General features: G+C 40.3%; 1 protein-coding gene across 8 annotated transcripts in view; it reads left to right on the forward strand.

Annotated features, from left to right (window-relative positions):
• The window catches only part of LUZP1 (leucine zipper protein 1), a 121522-nt gene that overhangs the window by 76948 nt on the left and 27621 nt on the right, over positions 1 to 16953 (forward strand). Inside the window, exon 3 of one of the 8 annotated variants that reach the window (XM_064589778.1) lies at positions 3159 to 3238. The exons of the other annotated variants lie outside the window; for them this stretch is intronic. The gene's annotated coding sequence lies outside the window, so the exon portion shown is untranslated. The remainder of the gene's footprint in view (positions 1 to 3158; positions 3239 to 16953) is intronic. 8 annotated transcript variants of the gene reach the window in all.

A 16953-nucleotide genomic window follows, 5' to 3' on the forward strand; every position in this document is an offset into this window, starting at 1 on the left:
GAATACAGTGGTGAATAAGAAACAAATTGGAGAGACAAAAGGGGAAAATACCACTTGAATACAGCACGTTGTGTGCTGTGATGGGATCAGTCCAGCACACTCTAAGAGCAAGGAGAGGCCCCGATCTGGCCTGCGATTTGGGGAGGGAGGTGCTCCAGGAGCTTCCAGGAGGAGGTACAGTGTAAGGTGGGATTTGGAGAAACGAGAACGATTACCAATCAAGCTAGTGAAGGCCTGGAGAGGAGGGAATGCAAGGTTTGTGGGCTGCAAGAGTGCGGGTGGCGTTTGAGAGGTGGGCAGGGCCAGAGCCTTTGGGGCTTCACATGCTTCCTTGGGGACTTTGGTCTTTATCTTGAGAGCAGCAAGGACCTTGAAAGGATTTTGAGTAGTGGTGTGTAAGAGCTCCTTCTCTCCACATCGCCAGTAAGTGCTTGCTGGATAGTTATTGGGCTTAGCTGTTTCAGTTCTTGTGCTGTGCTGGCTGGCTCATATCTGAGTTTTGAACAGAACATGTAAAATTGGCACTAAAAGCCAAATGAATAAACAAGCAATAGGATTCCTGGGTTCTACTTATTCAGAATTAGAATTTGTAGATGAGCTGTACTAAAGTTGAACATTTCTCTCTTCTGAAAAAGGAATTTGTTTATGAAAATTGTAGTATAAGTGAGAGTTGCTGAGGGAGATGTTTCAGTTTGGGGTAAGCTGTGTTTTTGTTTTTTTTTTTTAAACAGCTTTATTGAGATCTAATTTATATATCAAAGTTCATCTCTTTAAAGTGTACAATTTAATGGCTTTCTAGCATATTTATGAGGATAAGCTGATTCAAAGCACTTTGTAGGAACATCATGTATCATTTGTTTTCTAATAACTGTTATGCCAATACAGATCTTTTAAAATTGGTTTATGGCCCATATTTATTCAGCTCCCATTTCCTTCACCCTGTAGATAAACTGGTCAGGTGTTTTGTGTTTTTTACTGGACCACTAGGCAAAAGGCCAAAAACAAGTGGTACTCGAAGTAGGAAAAGTGGATGGGAAGAAGGGAAAAGGTTTTTTTCTTATATAAATGTATGTAGGGTTTTTCTTTCTCTTTTCGAGAATGAGGAAGCATATAAACTGGAAAGAGAAAGAAGGGAGACCAAAAGAAGCAAAGAGAAGACCGAGAGAGATGGACCCAGGAAGCAGAGTGGCAATGAGAGAGAACCAACCAGGGAGAGGGCAAGATCCCGGAGTCTGAGGGAGGGAGGGAGGCTCTGTAGTTCTAGCACCTCCTTGGCCTTGGCGGTTTTAGGGCTGCGCATGGGCTCCCTCTGGCGGCTGACGGCATACAGTGCGGGCAGGGGAAGGGATCTTGGGGTTGGAGACAAGTGGCTTTTGGCATTTCCTCAAATCTTTCTCTTTTGCCCTGGGTTTTCTTGTGGGATCATTGTTGAGTCAGTTCTTCTCTTCCGAGTGGTGGCTGTTTTTCTGTTATGGCTCAGATGGTGTTCCCTCACTCCTTCCACCTGGTTTTAAATCTAATCTCATCAGACTGTATCACGTCACACCCTTAGTGCTGCTCACCTTCTGACACCTCAACCCCCCAGAGTGCCTCTGAGTTCTCAGTGACTTTAGCTTCTTATTTAATGTCGCTCTTTCCAGCTCTGGTCCTGTTAGTTTCTGGTGCTTTCAAGGTACATACATTCTGTGGTCCATGCAGTGTCTTTGCCTCTCGGTTATTTCTCTCTCCAGTGATCTTCCTAGCCCATCCCTGCTCCTAGCAGTCCCATGATCGTGGTCATCTGTGACCAAAAACTTCAGGATTTTTATTTTTGTTTTTTTTATTAAGACTATCTTGGGTGGCGCCTGGGTGGCTTAGTCGGTTGCTTTTGGCTCAGGTCATGATCCCAGGGTGCTGGGATCGAGCCCCATGTTGGGTGCTTCTTCCTTTCCCTGTCCCCGCCCCCCCCCCCAAAATGCTTGTGCGCTCTCTCTCCAAAAAAAAAAAAAAGACAAGATAGTCTACCTAGATAGGGGGCGCCTCGCTGGCCCAGTTGGTGGAGCATGCAACTCTTGATCTTCAGGTTGCAAGTTGGAGCCCCATGTGGGTGTAGAGGTTACTTAAAAAAAATAAAATATTGGGCGCCTGGGTGGCTCAGTTCGTTGAGCGACTGCCTTCGGCTCAGGTCATGATCCTGGAGTCCCTGGATCGAGTCCCGCATCGGGCTCCCTGCTCAGCGGGGAGCCTGCTTCTCCCTCTGACCCTCCCCCCTCTCATGTGCTCTCTCTCTCTCTCATTCTGTCTCAAATAAATAAATAAAATCTTAAAAAAAAAATAAAGTATTTAAAAAAAGGAAAAAGACTATTTTAGAGTATTTTTTGGTTCACAGAAGAATTGAGGGGAAGAGATTTCCCATCCCTGCCCGCCTGCCTTCCCCATTACCAGCATCCCTCACCAGAGTGGTACATGTTACAACTGACAAACCTACATTCACACGCTATAATCACCCAGAGTCTGTAGTTGTTATGGCGCACTCTTTGTGGTGTACATTCAGTGGGTTTGGACAAATGTATAATGACGTGTATCCACCATTACTGTATCATATGGAGTAGTTTCACTGCCCTAAAAATCCTGTGCTCCACCTATTTATACCTTAGCTTTTGACATTCTCCATTACTGCAACCCCTTGGTAATTTCAGTTCCTAGAGGTAGATCCCTGCTCTGATGACCATCTCCTGTCTTTCAAGCTCACTGCTGCTAATACCCTGACTCCAGTGATCCTTCAGCCTTTGTTGGTACCTTCAGTTCATTTGATCCTGTTACATTTTCACTGTTCTTCACATGTTCTCATCCCTCTTTACCGAACGAGCTTAAGTTCTCTTGCACATGCCTGTATGTGGCCTTGTCTTGCGTTGTTATATTTGTGGAGCTCCAGCCGGGTTCAGTCCAACTCTGTCTCCTCTGTGCCTTCATCTGGTTGGCTGAACAAGACTGGATATAGAGATACAACCTTGCCGATTGGATTCACTTTAAATCATAACCATGAATTTTAAGTGGGCCCTTAATGTTGCCTAGCAGTCATTCACTATTTCCCACTCATCTAGCTGACCAGATCTGAAACCGGTAATACTTTATCCCCCATTGCCACTTTAAGATGATGACCTTGCTTTCTATTTCAGTGAAGACACAAAAACTACCTGAAGAGGACGTCGCTGGACCTCCTACTGCCATACCTGCCTTCCCACCTGCCCATTAACACGTGCGCCGCGTCCTCCTGCCCGTCACCACGCATACACTGTTCTCCAGCGCTGCTGCTGAAACCTTATGCCGGAGCCCCATTTTCTCTCTTCTACCCAAGAACATTGCTCTAGAATGTTTCCACCGGTCTTTCATAACTTGTCAAATTTTCCCTTTTTTCCTGGATCATACTCTATCAAATACGCCAACATACTTTTTCTTCCATCTTAAAAACAAAACAAAACACCTTGATGCCAGTCTTTCTGTCAGTGGCCTCCCCACCTATTTGCTCTGCTATTTATTCATTTTTTATTTTTATTTGCTCTGCTTTTTAACAGAATTCAAAAATCATCTAATATTTGTTCTCTCTAATTCATCACTTTATTTTCTCTCTTAACCTTATTCTAATAAAACTTTCACTTCCATCACTTTACAGTGCTGCTCTTGGCAGGGTGGACTTCCATGTTGGAAAATTTAATGGTCTGTTCCTAGCCTTCATTTTACTTGAGCCATCAGCTTCACTTGACAAAACTGAGCACCCTTCCTCCTTCAAAGGCTTTCTTTGCTGGGCTTCCATGATACTATATTCTCTTCCAGTTTTCCTTTACCTCACTACTTTGTTTTTGTGTCCTTTGCTGCTTACTCTACATTTCCACCAGTAAAAAATATTGGCCACCTTGGGGCTAAGACCTTTGACTTCTTGATTTCTCTGTATTCACTCAGTTCCTTGACAGTCTCATCCAGATCATGGCTTTCTAAGCCATCCATTCATTGTTGACTCACAGATTTATACATTCAGCCTGTTCTCTCCTGAAATCCAGCCTTCTATATTCAAACAGCCTCTTGAATGTCTCCATTTGGATGACTAATTGATATTTCATAAATAATATGTCCCAAACGAAGTTCCTGATCTTCCTTCTCAGACTGCTCCATCCAGTCATCCCTGTTGGAATTGGTAACAGTTCAGTCCTTTTACAGATTCAGTCCAAAACCCTTGGAGTTTCATTTTTTTTCTTTCTTTAAGAGCTTTTTATTTTCTTTTTAAGACTGATTGATTTATTTTAGAACATGAGCGGGAGGGGCAGAGGGAGAGAGAATAGACTCTGTGCTGAGCGGGGAGCCTGACATGAGGCTTGATCTCATGACCCAGAGCTGAAACCCAGAGTTGGATGCTCAACTGACTGTGCCCCTAGCCGCACCCCCCTCGGAGTCACACCTCACATGCCATCCAAGAGCAAGTGCTGTGATTCTCCTTTCAAGTGGCCAGAGTCGGACCACTTCTTACCATGTGTGTGGCCGCTGTCCTGGGCCAGGCCACAACTGCCTTTTGTCTGGGTTACTGCTCTCACCCTTAACCTCTGTGGTCTGTTTTGAGCACAGCAGTCATGTCGGTCTGTATCTTGTTTTACAGGTCATCTATCTCTATTTTTTGTTATTGAGGTAACATAGGGTGTACAAACATTAAGTTATATAGCTTGATGGCAGGAATCTGCCATCCATAGAACATTCCCCAGCAGCCTCCTCCTAGTCACGGTCTCCCCAGAAGTAGCCACGATCACCATGGATTAGTTTTTGCCTGTTTTTCAACTACATATAAGTGAAACGATATAGTCTAGATTGGTCCCTTTCATTCCAAGTCAGAATATGTTATTCCTCCGCTCAGAACCTTTGGATGGGTCTCCATTTCTTAGATGAGAAATCAGAGTCCTCCCTGGGGCCTACAAGATGCCCCCACATCCTCTTTGACTCCATCTCTCACTGCTCTCCTTTTGTTCCCTCATCTCCAGCCATGCTGTCCCTATTCCTTGAATACATTAAGTATGCTTTTTAAATAGTCTGTTTTCAATCTTCTCTTTGCCTAGAATGTTCTCTTCTAAATATTCTTCTTTGCTTCCTTCAAGTCGCTACCTAGGTGCCACCTTGAGGCCTACCCTAATTACCCTGTTAAAAATTGCAACCTCCTCTCAGCACCGCCCCCCAAGCTTGTTTGTCTATCTATTGAACTTAAATTTTTTTAAAAAAAGATTTTATTTATTTATTTGACAGAGAGAGACACAGTGAGAGAAGGAACACATGCAAGGGGAGTGAGAGAGGGAGAAGCAGGCCTCCTGCTGCGCAGGTAGCCTGATGCGGGGCTCGATTCCAGGACCCCGGGATCATGACCTGAGCCAAAGGCAGATGCTTAACGACTGAGCCACCCAGGCACCCCTAAACTTAAATTTTTTTAAAGAGCACTTTTAGATTCACGGCAAAATTGAGCAGAAGGTAGAGATTTCCCATCTACCTCCTGCCTCCATATATGCACAGCTTCCTTCATTATCTCTATACCTGACTAGAGGGGAACATTTGTTACAACTGATGAACCCACACTGTGACCCATCATTATCACCCAAAGTCCATAGTTTACATTATGATTCATTCTTGGTGTTATGCAATCTCTGAGTCTGGACAGATTTATAATGAGATGTATTCATTGGTATAGTAGTATGCAGAGTAGCTTTATGGCCCTACAAATTCACTCTCTTTATCCCTCCTTTCTAACCCCTGATCTTTTTATTGTCTTCATAGTTTACATAGTTTTGCCTTTTCCAGGATGTCATATAGTTGGGATCACATAGTATGTAGCCTTTTCTTATTGGCTTCTTTTACTTTTGAGCTTCCTCCATGTCTTTTCATGGCTTGATAGCTCATTTCTTTTTTAGCCAAATAATCCATTATCTGGATATACCACAGTTTATCCATTCACCTACTGAAGGGCATCTTGGTTGCTTCCAAGTGTTGGCAGTTATGAATAGAGCTCCTAGAAACCTCTGCGTGCAGTTTTTACTCCTCTGGGTAAATACCAAGGAGTGCTATTGCTGCATCGTGTATGGCAAGAGTATGTTTAGTTGTAAGAAATCACCAAACTGTCTTCGAAAGTAGCTGTATCATTTTGTATTCCCACTAGCAGTGGGAATTCCTATTCCACATCCTCACTAGCATTTGGTGTTGTCAGTGTTCCAGATTTTGGCCATTCTAATAGGTGTATAGTGGTATCTCCTTATTGTTTTGTGTTCCTCTAATGATATATGATGTGGAACATGGTTACATATGCTTATTGGCTACCTGTGTATATTCTCTGGTGAAATCTTTGTTACGAGGCCCATTTTTTAAATCAGGTTCTTATTGCTGAGTTTTAAGAGTTCTTTGCATTTTATGTTTACACTACTTTATCAAATGGTCTTTTGCAAATATTTTTTCCCAGTATGTAGCTTATCTTTTCATTTTTTTGACATTGTCTTTTGCAGAGTAGAAGTTTTTAATTTTAGTGAAGTCCAGCTTACCAGTTACTTCTTTCATGGATCATACCTTTGGTGTTTTAGCTAAAAAGTCATCACCATACCATACCCAAGGTCATCTTAAGTTTTCTCCTATGCTACCTTCTAGGCATTTTATAGTTTTATGTTTTACTTTTAGGTCTGTGATCCATTTTGAGTTAATATTTTTGAAGAGTGTAAGATCTGTGTCTAGATTCATTGATTGGCATGTGGATGTCCATTTGTTCCAGCACCATTTGGTGAAAAGACTATCTTTGCTTCATTGTATTGCCTTTGCTTCTTTGTCAAAGATCAACTGATTATGCTAATGTGGATCTGTTTCTGGGCTCTGTTTTTTGTTCTATTGATTTATTTGTTCTTTTACCAATACCACACTCTCTTGAATACAACAGTTTTATACTAAGTCTTGAGGTCAGGTAGTGTCAGTCTTCCAACTTTGTTCTTTATTATGCTTTGGCTGTTTGGGTCTTTTGCCTCTGCATATAAACTTTAGAATCAGTTTGTCGATATCCACAAAATAATTTGCTGAGATTTTGATTGGGATTACATTGCATCTATAGGTCAAGTTGGGGAGAATTAACATTTGGATAATATTGAGTCTTCCTATCCATGAACATGGAATATCTCTTTATTGACTTAGTTCTTTGATGCATCAGTTTTATAGTTTTCCTTATATAGATCTTGCACATATTTTGTTAGATTTATACTTAAATAATTCTTTTTTGGGGGGTGGGTGCTAATGTAAATGGTATTTTGTGTGTGTTTTCTAAAATGGTATTGTGTTTTTAACTTCAAATTCCACTTGTTCATTGCTGGTATATGGGAAAGCAACTGACTTTTGTATGTTAACTTTGTATTTTGCAGCCTTGCTATAGATTTTTTTTTTTTTTAAATCAAGTTGAGGAAGTTCCCCTCTATCCCTAGTTTGCTGAGAGTTTTTATCATGAATGGGTATTGGATTTTGTCAAATGCTTTGTCTGTAATTTTTGATAAGATCATGTAATTTTTCTTCTTTAGTCTATTGATATGCTGGATTACATTAATTGATTTTTGAATGTTGAGCCAGTTTTGTATATTTGGGATAAATTTCACATGGCCATGGTCTAAAATTCTATTTACATATTGTTGGATTAGATCTCTTAACATTTTGTTGAAGATTTTTACATCTGTGTTCATGAGAGATCTTCATCTCTAGTTTTCTTTTTTTTTTTTTGTAATGTCTTTGTCTAGTTTTGGTGTTAGGGTAATGCTGGCCTCACAGAATGATTTAGGGAGTATTTTCTCTGCTTCTAACTTCTGGAAGAGTTTGTAGAAAATTGTATAATTGGTATAATCACTTCTTAAATGTATTTTACAATTACCAGTGACCCATCTGGGCCTGGTGTGTTTCCTGTTTTTGAAGGCTATTAATTATTGATTCCATTTCTTAAATGTATATAGTCCTATTCCGATGATCTGTTTCCTTCTTGTGTGAATTCTGGCAGATTATATCTTTCAAGAGATCGGTCCATTTCATCTAGGTTATCAAATTTGTGGGTATAGAGTTCATAATCCTTTATTATCCTTTTTTAAATTAACATATAATGTATTATTTGTTTCAGGGGTACAGGTCTCTTTATTATCCTTTTAATGTCCTTGGGATCTGTAGTGCTATCCCCTCTTTAACTGCTGGTATTAATAATTTGTGTCTTCATTAGCCTGGCTAGAGGCTTATTGATTTTGTCCATCTTTTCAAAGAACCAGTTGATTACTGCTTCAATTTTATTTCTTTTCTTCAGTTTATTTTGGTTTTAACTTGCTTTTCTTTTCTAATTGCTGAGGATGGAAGCTTAGCTTATTGCTTGTAGATCTTTTTTCTTTCTTGATGTATGCATTCAGTGCTATATATGCCTCTAAACATTGCTTTTGGTACACCCCACAAATCGTGATAAAATTGTATTTTAATTTTGATTCAGTTAAAAATACTTAAAAATTTCTCAAGATTTCTTCTTTGACCCATGTATTATTTAGAAGTGTGTTGTTTAATCTCCAAATATTTGGGTATTTTCCAGCTGTCTTTCTGGTATTGATTTCTAGTTTAATTCCATTGTGGTCTGAGAGTACACAGTATATGATTTCTGTTAAGTTGTTAATTGTGTTTTATGGCCCAGAATGTGGTCTCTCTTGGTGAATGTTCCATGTGAACTTAAGAATGTGTATTCTGCTATTGTTGGATGAAGTAGTCTATACATGTTTATTATATCCAGTTGATTGATGGTGTTGTTGACTTCAGCTATGTCCCTACTGATTTTCTGCCTGTGGGATCTGTCCATTTCTGACAGGGGAGTGCTGAAGTCTCCAACTATAGTAGTGGATTCATCTGTTTCTCTTTGCAATTCTGTAAGTTTATGCCTCGCATATTTTGATACTCCATTGTTAGGTGCATATACATTAAGGATTATTATGTCTTCTTGGAAAATTTAGACTCCTTTATCATTATATCTTTACCCTGGATAAATTCACTTGCTCTAAAATCTGTCTGGGGGCGCATGGGTGGCTCAGGTGGTTAAGCATCTGCCTTTAGTTCAGGTCATGATCCCAGCGTCCTGGGATCGAGCCCCGCGTCCGGCTTCCTGCTCAGCTGGAAGCCTGCTTCTCCCTTTCCTACTCCCCCTGCTTGTGTTCCCTCTCTGTCTCTATCTCAAATAAACAATTAAAAAAAAAAATCTGTCTGAAATTAATGTAGCTACTCCAGCTTCCTTTTGATTAGTTAGCATGGCAGATCTTTCTCCATTCCTTTACTTTTAATCATTACTTTAATCATTAATCAATTACAATCAATAATCATTATCTTTTTTTTTTTTAAGACATTAGTTTATTTTAGAGAGGGGGCAGACAGAGGGAGGAGAGAGAATCTCAAGCTGACTCCCTGCTGTGCATGGAGCCCGACATGGGGCTTGATCTCATGACCCTGAGATCATGACCTGAGCCTAAATCAAGAGTCAGATGCTTAACCTACTGAGCCACCCAGGCGCTCCTAGTCATTATGTATCTTTATTAAAATTTTTAAGTGGATTAGCACTGAGTAATGCATAGTATTGTTGAATCACTGTATCGTACACTTGAAACTAATATAATGCTGTACGTTAATTATACTGGAATTAAAAGAAATTAAAAGTTAGGGCACCTGGGTGGCTCAGTTGGTGGAGTGTGTGACTGTTGATCTTGCGGTTGTGAGTTAGAGCCTCACCTTAGGTGTTGAGATTGCTTAAAAATCTTTTTTTTTTTTTTTAAAGATTTTATTTATTTATTTGACACAAACACAGCAAGAGAGGGAACACAAGCAGGGAGAGTGGGAGAGGGAGAAGCAGGCTTCCCACGGAGCAGGGAGCCCGATGCGGGGCTTGATCCCAGGACCCTGGGATCATGACCTGAGCCAAAGACAGATGCCTAACGACTGAGCCAATGAGGTGCCCAGATTACTTAAAAATCTTAAGAAAAATTTAAAGTGGGTTTTGGAAATGTATAGTTGGGTCTTGATTTTTTTTCTACTCTGACCAATCTCCTTTAATTGGTATAGACTGTTGATGTTTAAAAAGTGATTATGTGGTCTCGTTTTTGTTCCTTTTGGTCTTTTTTTCTGCCTTTTGTGGCTTTAGTTGAGCATTTTTATGGATCCAGTTTCTGTCCTTAACATATCAAATGTTTTTTTTAGTGTTTGACCTTGAGTTTGCAGTGTACATTTATAAGTAGTACAAATACGTTATAATAAAGTATTTCTACTTCCTCTTGTCCCTTTCACTGCTTTCATTCATTTTATTTATACATAACCTATAACCACTGAATACATTGCTGCTATTATTCTTTTTTTTAAAGATCTTATTTATTTATGAGAGAGAGAGAAAGAGAGCACACAAGCAGGGGGAGCAGCAGGCAGAGGGAGGAGAAGAAGAAGCAGGCAACACACTGAGCAGGGAGCCCCATATGGGGCTTGATCCCAGGACCCTGGGTTTATGACCTGAGCCGAAGGCAGACGCTTAACAGACTGAGCCATCCAGGCATCCCTCATTGTTGCTATTATTTTCCACAAATTGTTACCTGTTAGATCAATTAAGAGTAAGAAAAATTAGGGGCACCTGGGTGGCTCAGTCGGTTAAGCATCTGCTTTCGGCTCAGGTCATGATCCCAGGGTCCTGGGATTGAGCCCCTCATCAGGCTCCCTGCTCAGTGGGGAGCCTGCTTCTCCCTCTCTCACTCCCCCTGCTTGTGTTCCTGCTCTCGCTATCTCTCTCTCTGTCAAATAAATAAATAAAATCTTTAAAAAAAGTAAGAAAAATTAAAAATGCTATTTTACTTGCACTTTAATGCTCTCCCTTTATGTGATCTGAATTTTTAATTGATCTTTTTCTTCTCACTGAAGAACTCTTTAACATTTCTGGCAAGGCAGGTCTACTGGCAGCAGGTCTCAATTTTTATTTGTCTGAGGTCTTTATTTTTTCTTCATTTTTGAAGTGGTATAAAATATTCTTTTTTCATGTTTGCAGGGTACAGAATTGTAGATTGGTGGTGTTTTTTTCCCCCTGTCAACATTTTAAATATTTTACTCCACTCTCTTCTGGCTTGCATGACTTCTGAGAAGTCAGATGTAATTCTGTCTAGTCTTTGTTTCTCTGTAGGTAAGGTGGTTTTTCCCTTGGCTTCTTTCTTTTTTTTTTTTTTTTTAAAGATTTTATTTATTTATTTGACAGAGAGAGAGATAGCGAGAGCAGGAACACAAGCAGGGGGAGTGGGAGAGGGAGAAGCAGGCTTCCTGCCGAGCAGGGAGCCCGATGCGGGACTCGATCCCAGGACCCTGGGATCACGACCTGAGCCGAAGGCAGACGCCCAACGACTGAGCCACCCAGGCGCCCCCCTTGGCTTCTTTCAAGATTTTTTCTTTGTCTTTGATTTTATGCAGTGTGTATTTGATATGCCTAGGTGTTGGGTTTTTGTTTTTCTTTTGTCTTTTCTTTCTGGCATTTATCCTGCTTGGTGTCTGACACTAATTTTTGGAGATTCTCAGTTATTATTGCTTCAGATTTTTTTCTTCTGTTATTCCGATTACATGTTATACATTTTGTAGTTCTCCTACACTTATTGGATGTCCTGTTTTCTTTCTTTCCTTTTTTTTTTTGGTAATTTTTCTCTTTACTTTTCAGGTTTGGAAGTTTCTGTTGACATACCCTCAGGCTCAGAGGTCCTTTACCCAGCTCTGTTAGTCTACTAATGAGATAATCAAAGGCATTCTTCATTTGTTACAGTGTTTTTGATTTCTAACATATTTTGATTCCTAGAATTTCCACTTCTGTTCTTATATGATGTCTACTTTTTCCACTTAGCATATTAATCATAGTTTTAAATTTTTGGTAATTCTAACATCTCTGCCATGTCTGAGTCTGGTTCTGATGCTTGCTGTGTTTCTTCAAACCGTGTTTTTTGCCTTTTAGTATGCCTTATAATTTTTTGATGCAAGCAGGACTTGATGTCCTGGATAAAAAGGACTGAGTTAAGTAGGCCTTTATTGATGGCCTTCTCCCCTCAAACTCCTACGCCCCTTAGGTGGTACAGGATGGCTAGAGGGAGCTGCAGTTGGGTATTTCCCTTCCTGCAGGCTCTGGTTTCAGAATGCTTGCTTTAACCCTCCCCCTGCTGAATGCACAAGGGAGTTTTCTCTCATCTTCACTGTAAGAATCTTGTACAGCTCCTGGAGGTAAAGCTCATAAAATGTGCTGCATCCCCCCCAAGATTAAGACTCCCTCTTCTTCTTAAGTGAGTTGTCCATACTGAGCCTCCAGCACTTTGTCAATTGCAGTTTAGGTTTTCCTACCCTGGTGCCGGGTGTTCCCAGGGATACTTGTGAATTTCTCTTCTGTTAAATTAGTATTCCCTGCATCCACTTGTCTAATTTTTGGAGAAGTGGTTTTTGTGACCTCATTTCTCTCATGGATCTAAGAAGAGCTGTGAATTTTCAGTCTGTTCAGCTTTTTATATGTTAAGACACAGTGATGACTTCCTTACATGCTGGACTAGAAACTGGAAGTCTGCCCTACCCTTCTGTATGCTTTTTACTTCTTTCCTGCCTTAAGATTTTTTATTTTTTTATTATGGTAAAAATGCATAACATAAAATCTATCATATTCACCATTTATAGTTCAGTAGTGTTAAGTATATATTCACATTGTTGTGCAGACCAATCTCTGGAACATTTTTTATCTTGTGTGACTGAAATTCCATACCCAGTAAACAACAGTTCCTCATGCCCCTCTCCCCCAGCCTGTGGCAATTACCATTCTGCTGTGTTTATATGAATTTGAATATTCTAGGTACCTCAAATGAGTGAAATCATAGAGTATTTGTCTTTTGTGACTGGATTGTTTGACTTAGCACAGTGTCCTCAAGCTTCATCCAGGATGTACTAGGTGTCAGAATCTCCTTTTTTAAGACTAATAATTTCACTATAGCATATACTACATTTGGTGTCTCCATTCATCCATTGATGGGACACTTGGGTTGCTTCCACTTCTTGGCCACTGCAAATATTGCTGTCATGAACAAAGGCATGCAAATATCTCTTCAAGATCCCGTTTTGAAATTTTTTATACTTATACCCAGAAGTGAAATTGCTGGCATATGGTAATTTGATTTTTCATTTTTTGAGGCGCTGCCACACTTTTCCATAGAAGCTTTACCATTTTATTTTCCCACCAACCGTACACAAGCGTTTGTTTTTCCATATTCTCACCAACACTTGTTTTTTTGATAGCAGCCATGCTGATGGGTATGAAGTGATCTCCCATTGTGATTTTGATTTGCATTTCCCTAATTTTAGTAATGTTGAGTATCTTTTCATATGTGCTTGTAGGCCACTTGGATATTATCTTTGGAGCGATGTTTGTTCAAGTTCTTTGTCCATTTTAAAATCATGTTACTTGTTTTTTGTTAAGTTGTAGGAGTTCTTTATATATATATTCTGCTTACTAATGCCTTATCAGATATATGATTAATAGTTACTCTTAACGGGGCACCTGGATGGCGCAGTCCTTAAGCGTCTGCCTTTGGCTCGGGTCATGATCCCAGGGACCTGGGATCCAGCCCCGCGTAGGGCTCCCTGCTTGGCGGGGAGCCTGCTTCTCCCTTTCCCTCTGCTCCTCCCCCTGCTTGTGCTCTCTTGCATGCTCTCTCTCTCAAATAAACAAAATCTTAAAAAAAAAAAAAAGTTACTCTTAACAAGTTCTAAACTTAGTTAAAATTACTCTGTCCTCCCCTCAAACTACAACTTTTTAAGAACACTTGAATTCTGATTTCTTTCTTTATGGCTTACATGTTATTACCCAGCATTTTAGTTCACTTCTACTTTGGTTTTATCCTGCCCTACCTCCTCCTATCCCCAGTTAATTTTTGTTTATTGTTTAACTGAACCAGTGCTTGTTTGAGTTAATTTCTTTGCTTTCCTGGGGGTGTCTGGTGGCTCAGTCAGTTAAATTTCTGCCTTTGGCTCAGGTAATGATCTCAGGGTCCTGGGATCCAGCCCTGTGTTGGACTCCCTGCTCAGTGGGGAGTCTGCTTCTCCCTCTCCCTCTGCCCCCCACCCATCCCGCTCACTCTCATGTGTTCTCTCTCAAATAAAATCTTTTTTAAAAAAATCTCTTTGCTTTCCATTCCTTCTTGCATATCATGCCCGCCTTAAGTGATCAGTTTCTATATATATATTTTTTTTAAGATTTATTTTTTTGAGAGAGCACGTCCACAAGCAGGGGGAGGGGCAGAGGGAGAGGGAGAAGCAGACTTCCCATTGAGCATGGTACCCAAAGTGGGGCTTGATCCCACGACCCTGAGAGCATGACCTGAGCCAAAATCAAGAGTCTGACACTTAACTGACTGAACCACCCAGGTGCCCCAGTTTCTATACTCTGAAGTACATCCATAAATAGCTTTTTCAGTGAGGGTCTTTTAATAATAAACACTTAGGTTTTTATTTTCCTTTTTTTTTTTGTTCTGAAAGGGCTTCTAATTATATCTTTTTTCATAGTTTCCCTGGGTATTTTCTTCTATGTTATGATTGTTTTCTCTTAGAAATTTAAAGATAGCACCATGTCTTCTGTCTTCTATTTGATACAGGGTTCTGCTGAGAAGCTAGTTCATTTGTTACTTCTTCATAGAATACATATATCTTTTCCTTCTTGTTGCTTCTCTTTGTGGTATTTTGCTGTATCCTTACTTACGTGTCTAGGTGCAGATTTAACTTTACCCTGCTTGGTTGGGACTTTGCTTCCTAAATATAAGGCTCCCTATCTTTCATCAACTCTTGAAAATACTAGTAGCTCTTCAAATATTACCTCTCCCTCATTCTCTCTCTTCCTTCCTTTTGGGTCACATGTTAAACTTCCTCATTTTTGGACCTCTTTGTTTTATTCCCCATCTATTAACCTTTCTTTCTTTTTATTCTTTTTCTTTCTTCCTTTTCTTTCTTTTTTTCTTTTTTTAAAAGTAGGCTTATTGCCCAGCATGTAGCCCAATGCCGGGCTCAAACTCATAAATCTGAGATCAAGGCCTGAGCTGAAATCAAGAGTCGGGTGCTTAACAGACTGAGCCACCCAGGTGCCCCATTAGCCTTTCTTTCACAAAATCTTTTTAAGTTTGTGCTACCCTTTGTAATCTCCTTATATTTCTTCCCAACCACTGGACTCTCTTCATTTGCATCTAATTTGCCATTTTTCTTTCCATTTCTAGTGATTCTTTTTGGTTAATTTTAAAATCTTCTGATCTTAGTTGATACCACCTTTTTCTTATCTCAACTAAAATGCTGGGTAATAACATGTAAGTCATAAAGAAATCAGAATTCGGGCGCCTGGGTGGCTCAGTCGGTTAAGCGACTGCCTTCGGCTCAGGTCATGATCCTGGAGTCCCGGGATCGAGTCCCGCATCGGGCTACCTGCTCAGCGGGGAGTCTGCTTCTCTCTCTGCCCCTCCCCCCTCATGCTCTCTATCTCATTCTCTCTCTCAAATAAATAAATAAAATTAAAAAAAAAAAAAAGAAATCAGAATTCAAGTGTTCTTAAAAAGTTGTAGTTTGAGGCAAGAGGACAGAGTAATTATAACCAAGTTTAGAACTTGTTAAGAGTAACTTAATCATCTATCCTTCTTTTACGACTTTAAACATTGGAATGTGCTTAATTTACAGTCTCTATCTTACGAACTTTGGTTCTTATTTGTATAAGTATCCTTTGTTCAGTCATAGTAAAAGAGTGGTCCTTATTTTATTTTTTAAGATTTTGTTTATTTGAGAGAGAGACAGTGTGAGTGGCAGGCAGACGGAGAGAGAGAAGCAGGCTCCCCACTGAGCAGGGAGCCTGATGCGGGGCTTGATCCCAGGGGCCTGGGATCATGACCTGAGCCGAAGGCAGATGCTTAACTGACTGAGCCACCCAGGCGCCCCTCCTTATGTGTTTTGTAATTTAGAATTGTCAACCCAAGGTTCAGCAGGACTTTATCTGTGGGACTCTTGTGTGACCTGGGTAGAGAGTGTATCTCTCCAGAGTATTTTTTGTTTACCTCTGGTAGGTTTCCCAGGGATTTTACCAGGCTGAGACCATTTTAGGTTAGATTCTCAGTGAGGACAGGTTGATACCAGACCACTCAAGGCAGTGTAAACTTGAACTCAGAACTCAAGTGAAGGCACGCCCAAAATTATAAATTCTCTAGGGGTATAACCCTTTCTTTCTCCCTTCATGGAGCCTAGGTCCTATTATCTCCCTAGTGCCAGTGAGGTGATTTTCTTTTTCACTGATCTGTTTCTTTCCCTGAAGCTGTCATAGCTCTTAATAATCTTATGATTATTTACTGCTTTGTTGCCAAGAGCTTCCTCTGCATTATCTCAGAACAGTAATGGGGAGAGATATGGTAGGGGTCATTATACCCATTTTACAACTCAGTAGAACTGAAGCTGTTTACTTAATGATTTGCAGAAACGTAAGGATACTCCTGAGATTATGTAGGTGGCACATGGTGAAGATGACCAATGAGGCATTCCTCTGTGTATTTTTGCCATGTGGCCACTGTAGAATTCTTCATTAGGATGAAACTAGATAATCACCTCAGTATAAAGCACCAGTGTTTTCCTGCAGGATTATTAAAATTCATTTCATTCGGGTCGCCTGGGTGGCTCAGTCATTGGGCATCTGCCTTCAGCTCAGGTCATGATCCCAGGGTCCTGGGATCGAGCCCCGCATCGGGCTCCCTGCTCCGTGGGAAGCACTCCCACCCCCCTGCTTGTGTTCCCTCTCTCGCTGTGTGTCTCTCTGTCAAATAAATAAATAAAATCTTTAAAAATAAATAAATAAATAAATAAAATTCATTTCATTCAACACATTTGAGCACCTGCTATGTTGTAGGCACAAGAATT

Source organism: Mirounga angustirostris, unplaced genomic scaffold (genome assembly GCF_029215605.1).
Source record: "Mirounga angustirostris isolate CCGP_5_RB_7025 unplaced genomic scaffold, mMirAng1.0.hap1 SCAF_4, whole genome shotgun sequence".
Classification (NCBI taxonomy): domain Eukaryota; kingdom Metazoa; phylum Chordata; class Mammalia; order Carnivora; family Phocidae; genus Mirounga; species Mirounga angustirostris.